Source organism: Callospermophilus lateralis, chromosome X (genome assembly GCF_048772815.1).
Source record: "Callospermophilus lateralis isolate mCalLat2 chromosome X, mCalLat2.hap1, whole genome shotgun sequence".
Lineage (NCBI taxonomy): Eukaryota > Metazoa > Chordata > Mammalia > Rodentia > Sciuridae > Callospermophilus > Callospermophilus lateralis.
In genome coordinates this window covers 571,878-584,281 of record NC_135325.1, presented here as the reverse complement: position 1 = coordinate 584,281, position 12,404 = coordinate 571,878, and positions in this window count along the sequence as shown.

Here is a 12,404-nt window from a genome sequence, read left to right as displayed (position 1 = left end):
ATGATGGTAGTATCCATTTTGATATAATTAAACAAGCATGGAAAGCTGGGGTCAGAGTGAATGTTCTAGATGTAGAAAGAAAAGTTTGAAACAGGTAAAACACCTACACCAGATGGATGCATGAATTGGAAGAGATGCTAGGCCTGAGTAAATCAGGTGGTAGAGTGCAGGAAGGCAGAGAGCCTTAGGAAATGAACCTTTGAGTAGGAGGTAGTTAAATTCCTCCTAAGGGACAGAGCAGAGGTCAAAAGTTAGGGCATGTCTGGCAGGATTCATTGTAGATTCCCAAAAGGTTAAGAAATCACTCAGAGGCCCAAGCTTGAACATTCTTTGAGAGCTGATTGTTACCCATCAGGGTCTCTGACTAGGGAGACAAACATTGTCAGGATGTCACCTATCAGAATGGTTGCAGAGAGGTGAAGATGTATTAGTTTCCATTGCTGCATAACAAATTACCATAAACAGATAGGTTAGAATAACACCCATTTATTAGCTGATGGTTCTGCTGGGTGGCCTGACTTTTTGCTCAGTATCTCACAATGCTGAAACCAAGCTGTCGGCCAAATCAGGCTCTTATCTGGAGGCCCTGGGGAAGAATCTGCTGCCAAGCTCATTCTGGTTGTAGGACTAATTCATTTTCAGGCTATCAGCTGGGGTCCACTCTTTCTTCTTGGGGACCATCTGTATCTTCTTATGTGGCTGCCTCCACCCTGAAAGCATTAACAGCACACTGAGTACTTTGGGCACACTGCATATCTCTAAATTCCTCTTGTACCATCAATCTCAGCTTTGAAAGGCCCAAAATGATGAGGCCCATTTGGATCATCTGTCTCCCTTCCTTACATCAACTGTTCCCCATAACACAACACAATAAAGAGAATGATTCCTCATTGTATTTACAAGTTCCAGGAGTCTGGGTGGATATGTTGGGATGCCATTTTAGAAAGTTTGCCTATCACAGAAGGTGATAACAAGTTTCAGCTCCTACCTTGCTCCTTTGTGAGCAGTGTGACTCATGAGGACAGCAGGTTTGTGGACAATGGGCCCACGCTCTGCTAGGGTTATAAGGTAGAAGAGAAACTGTGCCTTTTCCTTCTTCCTCTGACACTGGCTCATTCCTATGAGGCAATGTGCTCTTTTTGCAGTCTCTTCCCTCTTTGACCACCTCCTGGGTATTGGTGCCAAGAAGCATGGGAGGTTTGATTGTTCATCTGTTTGGGGCAAATGAAGGCGTGCTGGGGGCTCCCACAGCACAAGAGGGCAGCACAGAACAAGAACTGGTAAATGATGAGATGCAGATTCATTTGGTCTTTACCCTTTCTGAGATATTTGTTCATTGGTCTTCAAAACAGCCCCTTATGTAACATGTGCCTCCTAACCCAGATCCTAATGAGTTTTTTCCAAATAAGTCTGATGCTCTAGTTATTTGCAACTTATTTCATTACCGACTTCCCTCCCACAGAGCCTTTTCAAATACCTTTTTACAACTCCACCCCCCATGAAATTTTAATACCATAACTCTACTATATTGATTTATGCATATCTGATTTATACATGAAAGAGTAAAATTATTTGCCACTAAGAACTAATTTTCTGCCTCTTGGGGATAATATCACCCCCACTGATAGCATATGTTGTAATAAGGGGAAAGTGTTCTCATTTTAGTATTTATTAAATCTTTGGCTTGTATGGTCTATTTGATTTGGCAAGTAGCTATAACACTTCAGTTGTACTAAAAGGTACTTAAGATTAATCTTGAGAAGTCAGAAGTCTGTGAACATGAAAAATCACCCAATATATTATATTAAAACTAATAGCTGGCAAAATAGAATATAAAAAATAGTCCCATTTTTTGTGGCTAAGATGTACAGAAAAATAACTAGAGAGATCAATCCACAGAAGGCTGCTTCTTAATGGTTAGGTCCTCTAGGTGATTTGCTTTTGGGACTGTGATAAATGAATATATATTACATTTTGTCAAGAAAAGTACTGTTAAAAAAGTTTGCCATTCTCTTTGCCTTCAACATTTAGGATGAATGGGCAATGTAAACTCAATCATTCACGCGGAGCATAGAACTGTTTTACAGGGCCCATTCATGTAAAACTCTGTTAGATCTCTAGAGGGCTTCAAGTCTCAAAGTTTATTGTTGCATTCTTCTTAATTCTGGTTGAATGCATGGACGTTATTTTCTGTAAAATACTACTAAAGTGTGTTCCTTCTCCTAAAACAAGGTTTTGGTGTCCCTAAGGCCTCCTTAGTCCTGTTTACTTTGGATATTTCAGGAATTACTGAACGGTTTAACTGTGGTGAGTCTTTAAGCCCTCTTTTTAAATTCATAAACCATCTCTAATCTTCGAAAAATGTCAGGTTACACTTTGGAGAGTTTTGGGAACTTGACATTGTGTAACCCAGTTGTGGTGGAGGTGGCTTCCATTCTGAGCACCTTGTTCCAATTTACATCAGGGGAAATTATATACAGGTCAGGGCTGAGAGCAGGTTATAATTAATGGGGTGGACAAGTGGATTTTTAGTGTTTCATAAAATGAAATGGAAATCACATGTGCTTGGAACTGTTTTGTTTTTTAAATATTTACATTTATTCTAGTAAACATTAATTATATCTGATATATTTCTCCTGTGAACTCACTAACTGCAAGGTCATACGCCATTGTTCACCAAGTGGAAAAGATGAATGACAAACTAGTTATAAAAAATAAGAGTACTGGGGGGGGGGTATTGGTGAGTGGATTCATGGAAATAATCCAGTCTTAGGTTTTTCTCCTAATTTTCTCTTGTGTTTAAAGAACCCACTTGCCAATATGATCCAGATGTCTGTCCTTCTAAGAGAAATGAGAAGTGGTTAGCACATGATGTTCCTGAATGGCTCTTGGTGCAGAACAATTGACCAATGCTTTTTTATTTTAAAAATATTTTTAGTTGTAGATGGACACAATACCTTTATTTTGTTTATTTAGTTTTATGTAATGCTGGGGATCAAACTCAGGGTCTCACACATGCTAGGCAAGCACTCTACAACTGAGTTATAACCCCAGCTCCTTTGACCAATGCTTAAACTCTTAGTGTTTCTAAATTAAAGTTTAGAAGTCATTGAAGCATCACCAAAATATGCAGAGTCCATTTTTTTTTGTACCAGGGATTGAAGTCAGGGGCACTCAACTCCTGAGCCATATCCACAGCCCCATTTTGTATTTTATTTAGAGATAAGATCTCACTGAGTTGCTTAGCACCTCACTTTTGATGAGGCTGGCTTTGAACTTGTGATCCTCCTGCCTCAGCCTCCCAAGTCACTAGGATTAAAGATATGCACCACCATGCCTGCCAATCCAAATTTTCTTTACATTCATATATCAAAAATTTCCAGGGGCTGGGCTTGTGGCTCAGTGATAGAGCACTCGGCTAGCACATGCGAGGCACTGGGTTTGAGGCTCAGCACCACATAAAAACAAATAAATAAAGGTACTGTGTCCAACTACCACTAAAAAAAATAAAATTAAATTTTAAAAAATTTCAAATGTAACAGCAACATATTTTGTAACTTTTTTTTTAATCCATACTGGGAATTGAACCCAGGGGTGCTTTACCACTGAGCTCCATCCCCAGACCTTTTTATTTTTTATTTTGAGACAAGGTGTTACTTAGTTGTTTAGGTTTATGTTGCTGAGGTTGGCCTCAGACTTGTAATCCTCTGACTCAGCCTCTGAAATCACTAGAATTACAGGTATGTACCACCATGCCCAGCTATTTTGTGACTCTTGAGATTGTCAAGAATCATAAAAACTCAGATTCTAAAGGTGGACTCAACATGTGCCAACTGTGGGTGGCCCTGAGCAGTATATTCTGAATCTCAGTTTCCTCAGAATAGGTGGACTGATACTGCTACTGAGGGTTTGGGTAGGATTAGAGTTAATTTATATGATGTATATAAAAATTGTAAAGAAATACTGACTATGGCTAGTTGAAGGAATGACTCCAAAAAAGGAAATTCAAAGGAAGGCTTATCAATCACATATCAATCATTTGGGTATTGGAAATGCATTCTTCATTTCACCAACATGTCTCCACTCTCCAAATCAATATTATTTCAATGAACTCAATGTTTCTTTATATATAAATTTGTTTTATGCAGTGAAGAATCAATATAATATGAGCACCTTACTTTCCTAGGTTTAACAGTTACTAAAGTAGTGGATCATGAGACTTTATTTCTCTTTTTAAGGAAAGTATTTAAATATTTAAAGGAAGGGGAGTTTCACACTAAGTTAGCAGGTAACAATCTGCAGTTCTCCCTCATGCTGCTTCTGTGATTGAGCCAGAAGAGTGGCCATTCATTCTAAATGAGCCGAGACTACTTGTCCAGATTCTTGGCCCCAGTGCACCATGTGCGTCCAGTTAACCTAGAAATCACTCTTGGTGTCAGATGGTGGAGTCCAGTCACCCTTGATACTTTGGCCCCACTTAGAAGCATCCTAGTTTAGAAAGTCTCTGCAGAACTCTCTAAGGTGTTTTGATATTAATAGTCTGAGGAGTCCTTAGAAAGAAAAAACATCCAATCTTTGGGTGCACTACCCTTCTTCAGGGCAAGATTTGGGGGAAAGACACTGAGAGAAGACAGAGAAGATAGAAAGAGAAAATGAGTGAGAAGAAAAACCCATTGATCTTGGGGCTGGGGATGTGGCTCAAGCGGTAGTGCGCTCGCCTGGCATGTGTGCGGCCCGGGTTCGATCCTCAGCACCACATACAAACAAAGATGTTGTGTCCGCCGAAAACTGAAAAATTAATATTGAAATCCATTCTCTCTCTTTCTCTCTCTCTCTCTCTCTCTCTCTCTCTCTCTCTCTCTCTCTCTTAAAAAAAGAAAAACCCATTGATCTTGTCTTTGCAATGTTTATACTGACTTATATATTAATTTAAAGTGCATATTCAATACATGTATCCTCAAAAATATGCCACTCTTTTATTCCCCAGATATATTAATTGATGAAATTAACACATGGATAGATAGTATGCTTTATCTAGAGTCCTAGTTCAGAGTATAACAACTATTCTACTTTCAAAATAGTTATTCTGCAGAAATACCAACACTACCACTAAATTTGGCATCACTAAGTGCTTGCCCCACATGCACAAGGCCCTTGGTTCAATCCCCAGCACCAAAAAATAAAAATCTCTTGTGGATCTATAAGTTTGGTATAACTGATTCCTTCAACAGCATTCAGTCTTTTTGGAAATATTTATGAAAACCCTACTGTGTGCCCAGTGGCTAATAGAATTCCTGGTAATAGAACCTCAAAATAAATTTGCTTAGTGCTGCTTTTGGGGATGAGGGCATGATAATGCCTGCCTCTCCACCAAGATGTGCGTATTTATGTGAGTAGGAGATGGAGGGGTGAAGGGGGGAGAGAACATGAGTCCCCGTGTTATCTTTCCATATATAACATAAACTACTTGGAATTGTAAAGTTGGAAGTGATCTTATCTGATATTTTCCTAGTGTCCTAACTTGTATTGACAGGAATTTCTTTTACAATCCTCTTCACAAAAGGGCAGGAAATCTGATATAAGACTAGAGGTCTCTCTCTCTCTCTCGGACAATCATTTGATTCAATATGGTATTGTTATTAGAGAGTTCAAAGTGGCATAGGATAAATTTCTGTGAGAAACTGGAATGGGGAGCCCAAGTGAGGACGGACCTCCTGGTTGTGACTACACTGTGAAAAGAGGACTTCTGGGGCCAATATTGAGCTGAGTGTTCCACTAATAAACCTAAATAAACTCTAGCACTTTCTCTTTTTTTAAATTTTTTTAGTTGTAGATGGACACAATACCTTTGTTTTACTTGTTTATTTTTATGTGGTGCTGAGGACCGAACCCAATGCCTCATGTGTGAGGCAAGCACTCTGTCACTGAGCCCCAATCCCAGCCCTAGCACTTTCTTAATAAGTTGAAATATATGAGAGTGTTATATGGTCCTTAATTTGTGCTAACAAAATTAATTAGAAGTACTATATTGAACCCTTTTACATTTTTCACACCTATTAAACATCAGATAAAGAAGGATTTTTTGTTTTACAAATTTTCCTTTAGCAAACAAGCAAAAGCCTCACTTTACCCAAAATTTGCCCCCCCAATTCTTTATTAATCAGTGTTGTACATTATGCAAAATACAAGGAAGAAGGTGATTTCGTGAATGAGAGTAAAAATTTATGGCCATGGATACATTCAAGTCAATCTCCTAAATGTCTATTTATAATCAAATGAAAAAAAAATCTTTGTAATGATGATCTCAAGGAAAAATAAAATTTGGAATCACCTAATAACCTTTAAATTAGATGTAGTGTGTGGTTTATAAGTTTGCAAGTAAAGTGGGTAGATTCAAGCATTTTAGAAAAATTGTATAAGGATTTTTTAAAAGATGTTCTATTTGTGATTCAATTAACCAGAAAATTAAATTAACCAGAACTCTTAAATTTCCAGAAAATTTCAATTAACGGAGGTTTCACTGTACGTTTATTGTCATCTTAGTTTCCACATGGAAATTAATTCCATTTTATGACCTAGTTCTTAGAGAGTTATTAGCATAGTCATCACCTTGAAGGAACAGGGCAGCAATGGCTTTTTGATGTGTGTGTGTGTGTGTGTGTGTGTGTGAGAGAGAGAGAGAGAGAGAGAGAGAGAGAGAGAGAGAGAGAGAGAGAGGTGGGGGGAGAGGGGAGGAGAAAGCAAAGTCTCTCTGACAAAGGTGTTCAAAGATACATAAACTGTCTGCTCTCGCTATGATCTGACTTCTGTTGTCCTCTTTCCAGTCACTTTTTCCTTTCAAAATTGGCCATTTAGAAGTGAAAAGTATTTTCTTAGAAATGAGTACTGCTTTCTCTGTGGTTTATTAGTAGTTAGAAGGAAATGCACCATGGTCCATGGTAAAAATAATCTCGATATAATATGATAATGTTTTGTTCAAGTTAACCAGAAAGCGAGGTGAAAAAAAAAAAAAAATTCAAGTAGCAGAGAGACCAGATGGTCTTTTTTTTTTTTTTTTTTTTTCACACAGTTACCTAAGCAGGAAATTTTGCCTGATTAAGAAAACACTTGTCTTGATTTTTATTCAGCAGTTTTGAGGGACTGTTTAATACACACACACACACACACACACACACACCCTGTTTTCATTCAGCCAAGTGATGATTTATGCTAGTGTAAGCTAGATTCTGTGGCTGAGAACGTGAAGTCTTAATGATGAAGAAGAAAATGGATTCCCAAGTCTCAGCTTTAAGAACTAGGAATTTGCCCACTCCCCTAAAGATCCTCATCATTACCATATCCATCTTATTGTAGTAAGGTCTGGTGTTTTGTTTTGTTTTCTTTTGATAGCCTAGAATGGAAGAAAGGCTGTGTACCACAGTGGCTAACTAGGGTTTTGTGAGATACAGGATAGACCCAGGGGGAGAAAATAGAGGTTTTGGAGTTCAACGCCCCAGGGGGTTAATGTGCATAAAGCGACTGCTCCAAAGGACTTGAGCTTAATCCTCAGAGCTGCCAGTCAGGATCAGGATGAAGAAGCATCCATGCAAAGAATTGCTTCTGGATGTTGATAGGCAGGGGTGGGAAGGGGGATTGGAGCGCCCCGCTTTGGACCAGTGATGCTTTGGTAGTTCCTGTTCCAGGGAGGTTAACTGGCAGTAGCTTGCACACAACAAAGCTCCCTTTGGGGGAAGTCACCAGCATTCCTGCCATCATCTGGCACCCTTTTCCCAGAACCCCAGGAGTGAGCAATTTCCAAGTTGTATTCTAAGGCAAAAAAAAAAAAAAAAAAAAAAAAGACTAAAGTTGTGAAACTAAGTATTTGCTTGGAAGAATTTGGAATGGATAGAAGAGATTTAGACAACTGGTAGAACTGTTTGGACATGTGCCTTGAATCATAGCACCCCTCTTGACTTACATAATGACAAGCAATAGAAGCTAAATAACAAGAGATAACTGATAAATCTTTACCATAAAGATGATAAATCAGGCATTAAAAGTTGTTTTCAAAATGTGTTGTTTTTTCATATAATTTTGTGATATTTTTTCACCAGTTAGCATTCATATTTATTATCGAAATAAATATAATTCCACTGTATTACATGTAGCCACCTCACTGTTCTTAAAGCTAGACATTTTTTTGCAAGTGAATTTTTAAGCCCTAGACTGCACCTCAAGTACCAAGTTCTTTTAATTTTACTTTTTCTTACGTTTAAAAAGCAAACTTCTTATCTAATTTGATTCAATGAAAGGATAAAATGTACAGGATGAAATGCACACTTAGAATGCATTTCAATGAAAGGATAAAATGCTTGAAATATTTTTTTTAAATCACAAAAAAGCAATCATATAAGACACAAAGCAAAACACTCTTAAGCCAAGTCCCCAGGATAGTATTTTTATATTCTAAAATGATTTCTTATATTGATGTGTTACAAGTTAACATTTATAATCTCTCTTAAAGATATAACAAGGAAATATTTTCCCCTCCCCCTTTTCTTTTCCTTCACCTCTTCCCTCACCCTTAATGCCCTGCTTCTTTTCTACTCTTTTCTTTTCTGTTTTTATGAGATCCCCTTGTTTTTACTCCTTTTTCTCTCCAGCTTCCACATATGAGAGAAAACATTTGACCCTTGGCTTTCCAAGCCTGGCTTATTTCACTTAGCATGATGTTCTCCGATTTCATGCATTTACCAGGAAATGACACAATTTCATTCTTCTTTATGGCTTGGTAAAACTCTATTGTATATGTACACCACAATGTCTTTTACCCATTGATCTGAAGGAAACATTTTGATAATACAAGAAAAAAATTTCAGAGTTTAGCCTGCCATAAGAGTATGTTTTAAAATTCATTAAGAGTTTCATAATAGTCTTTAGCAGATTTGTTCTAAGAGATTACAAAATTTTTTAATATACCCTTTTTGTAGAAGTATTCAATCTCCAAAGAAGCAACTTTAATCTTGATTTTTTGGGCTGAAACATCTTTGGGTTGGGTCTCAGAAGTAGTTTCAGAAGACTGCTTGTTCATAAACGCCTCAGTACACAAACCTCATCTGCTTTACTATTTTCCCACAAACCTCATCTGCTTCACTGTAAAGGAGCACATACCCTCGACCCAGGCTTCCCAACCCTTCCCTTGGCCTCTGCTTAGCTACAATATCACCTGTGTTCTCCCCCAACAATTGCCTCTGTGGTCATCTTTCTTTTAGCCCATTCTTAAAGAGGTGGGCTCTAAAAATCATGATTGAACTGCTATGGGAATTTTACCTAACTGGTGAATTCTTTTGAGATACTTTTTGATGTTGTCATTGTCAGCAGAACACCAGATGAGGCTGTCAGGTGACTTGTCCTTCCAGTCTCAACTCATCTTTGGTACTTACACTTATTCATCCACCCCAGTACTATTCCCCTACTTCCTGCCTTTTTCTTCCTGAAATTTCCTCTCCTAGTAAGGCAAAAGCAAGTTAGTAAGAAAAGACAAAACTAATGACTCTACCATTGTCTCAATTCATTTTCTTCCTATCCTTTTCTGTAACCTTAATTACACATCCATGGTCATTTCAACTTTGGTTTAATATCCTAAGATCAAACATTTAGACATTAAAGTAATTCTCAGTTCCACATGCTGTGGTTTGAATGTATCAAAATTCATGTGTTTGAAACTTAATCCCTAGTGCAGTGGTGTTGGCAGGTGGGACCTCTTGAGGGGGGCATGAATGTTGCTATAAAAAGGTTTTGCATAAGTGGGTTTTCCCTCTTATGTTCTTCTACCATGTAAAGACATAGTGTTCCTCCCTTCAAGAAGACAGCCTTCTGGGAACCATCTTGAAACCAGAGAAATAGGACTTTTACCTGCAGGCACCTTAATTTTGGACTTCCCAGCTTCCAGAACATAAGAAATTTCTATTCTTTATACCTTATCCATTCTCAGATTTTCTATTACAGCAGCACAAAATGGACCAAGAAACAATAGTTTCTGCTTTTTGGCCACCAAATCTTCACAGCTCTTCCCTCTCAAATTTCATTGCTGAAATATATAAAGAGGTTGCTATTTTTCAAAAATTCATCACATTGCCTTTTCAGATAAGAAATAGTAAAAGTCAGATTTTTAATGCCTGGGAGAAAGAAATCTGTCCTTTAGGATATCTGAAACTAAATGTTTAATAACTTGAGAAATTAAATCATAGCTCTTTGCTCAAATGCTATAAAATTTTATACTGAAATTAAGAAGTTCTTTGCTTATTTATTGGCAGGAAAATAGCCAAACTGTTAAGAGAACCATGCAAATATGAAGAAAATCTTTGCTAAAATAGACAACACCCAGCCATCTACCTTCTTTCATGACATCCTTTTTATTTATTTCATATTACATATGGGTTTTTGAAATTATTATTGTTTTTATACATTTATTTTTTCATCTCTTCATTGAAATGGAAACTCTCTAAGAACAAACATTTATTTTCCTATCTACCAGCACATTCTTGGTGCTCAGAGAAGCTCCTGGCACATACCAAGACCTAAAATATAATCTGTAAAATGAGAAATAGTGAAGGAGATGACTTTCTATATTTTACTATAAAAGAAGTAGTTCTAAAATTTTCAGAATGCTTAAAGAAAGCTAAATTGATGTACATGCAAGATATTCAATGCCATAAAAGTAACAAAAACAACTTACTCATCCAAATTCTTAAAACTACTTCAGGATCAAAGTAAAGAGCTGAAGATCCAGACCAGACCCAGGTTGATTTGGGCCTATGATGGAAATTGATAGGTGCTCTTATTTATTGGGCAAAGTCTGTGCATGGGACCACCTTGCTCTCTTGCATTTTTTTCTGGAGTTTCTTCTGATGCTAGGGGTGAGAGAGATGAGGAGTTTGGACTTGGGGGTAAGGAACACCTCATTACTTTCTTGCAAGCTCCTTTAACCTCTGGTTTTCCATAACTCATGGGTCATTTAATGCCACGTGAAACTCTGCCTCTACCACAGCTACTAGAAAGCCACCCCACTGGTAACCTGATTTCTAGTTACTACCATTGTTGTAATCCCCAGGAGGAGGCAGAAATTGTGTATATTTCAAAATAATTCTCTGTGGTTCATTCATTCATTTATTCATTCATTCATTCAGTTCTTCTTTCGTTCCATCCTTTGTCTCTCTCACTCTCTGCCATATCCCTAGCCCTTTTTTGTTTTTATTTTAAGATAGAGTCTTGTTGTTTAGGGCCTCACTAATTTGCTAAGGCTGGCTTGAACTTGTGATCCTCCTGCCTCAGCCTCCTGAGTTGCTGGGATTACAAGCATGCACCGCCATACCCAGCTGGATCTGTCGTTTCTGTACCTCTTGTGAGCTGAGATGCTGACAGCCTTTTTTCTAGACTGTTTTTTAAGGGTGTTTTTATAGCAGACAGGCTAGATATAATGTGTCCTTCCAAGGTTGTGGAGGTTTGCTTAGTCCACAATACAAGATTCAGAATTCCTGAGCTTGGGATTGCTCAACTGTAATGCAATCCCCTGTGACATGCACCTGAGACTCTACATGGTTCTTGGGTGATCAGATGAACCAACGAGATCATGAATCACATACCACTTGTGCCCTGAGTAAGAACATTCTTTATCTTTGTTAAAGGAGTCTGGTGTCTTCTGCCAACATCCATGTAATTGGTGGATTAACTGGTTAGCTTGCAAATAGAAAAAAAATCTGAAGCTCTTCTCTGTTCTTGATAGTCTTATAAGCTCCATCTATGTCAGGGTTTCTTATTTCCTGCAAAATAAAAAATTGTGGTGACAAATGCATTAGGTACAAGAAGACCTTCTTTGGGGAGCAGAGAAGTGAAGCCTCAATATCATGGTGGGAAGTTGTAGCAGAAATAGATATAGCAGAAATAGAAATAGTAGTAGCTGGAAATAGATGAAACTGCCTATGTGAAGACAATTATTAGACAATTATTAATGTGAAGAATAGAAATGGTATGTACTATTTCTTCATATAAGACACTCCATGAATGTTACTGAGCAAACAAATGAATTGATATCTTTTCTGCTTTCAAAAATCATTTGCAGAGAATTCCAATAAAAATACAGATAATGAATTTATTCAATGAACAGAAAGAGGTGATTCAGGACAAGAGGGGAAGAAGGATGTGAGAATGACAATTTTGTCAGGCACTTTTAAAACTTTGCCTCACTTACTCCTCAAAAGACACTTTGAGATCACTCTCATTGTCCACATTTTACAGATAAGGAAACTACATATAAGATATGAAGAGTATCTGTGAGCAGGAGATATGTAGAGTATCAGGCTCCTATCACCTTTGCAAGGAAATGGCAGAGCCAGGGGTTGAACTCAGGTTTATCAGGATGCAAG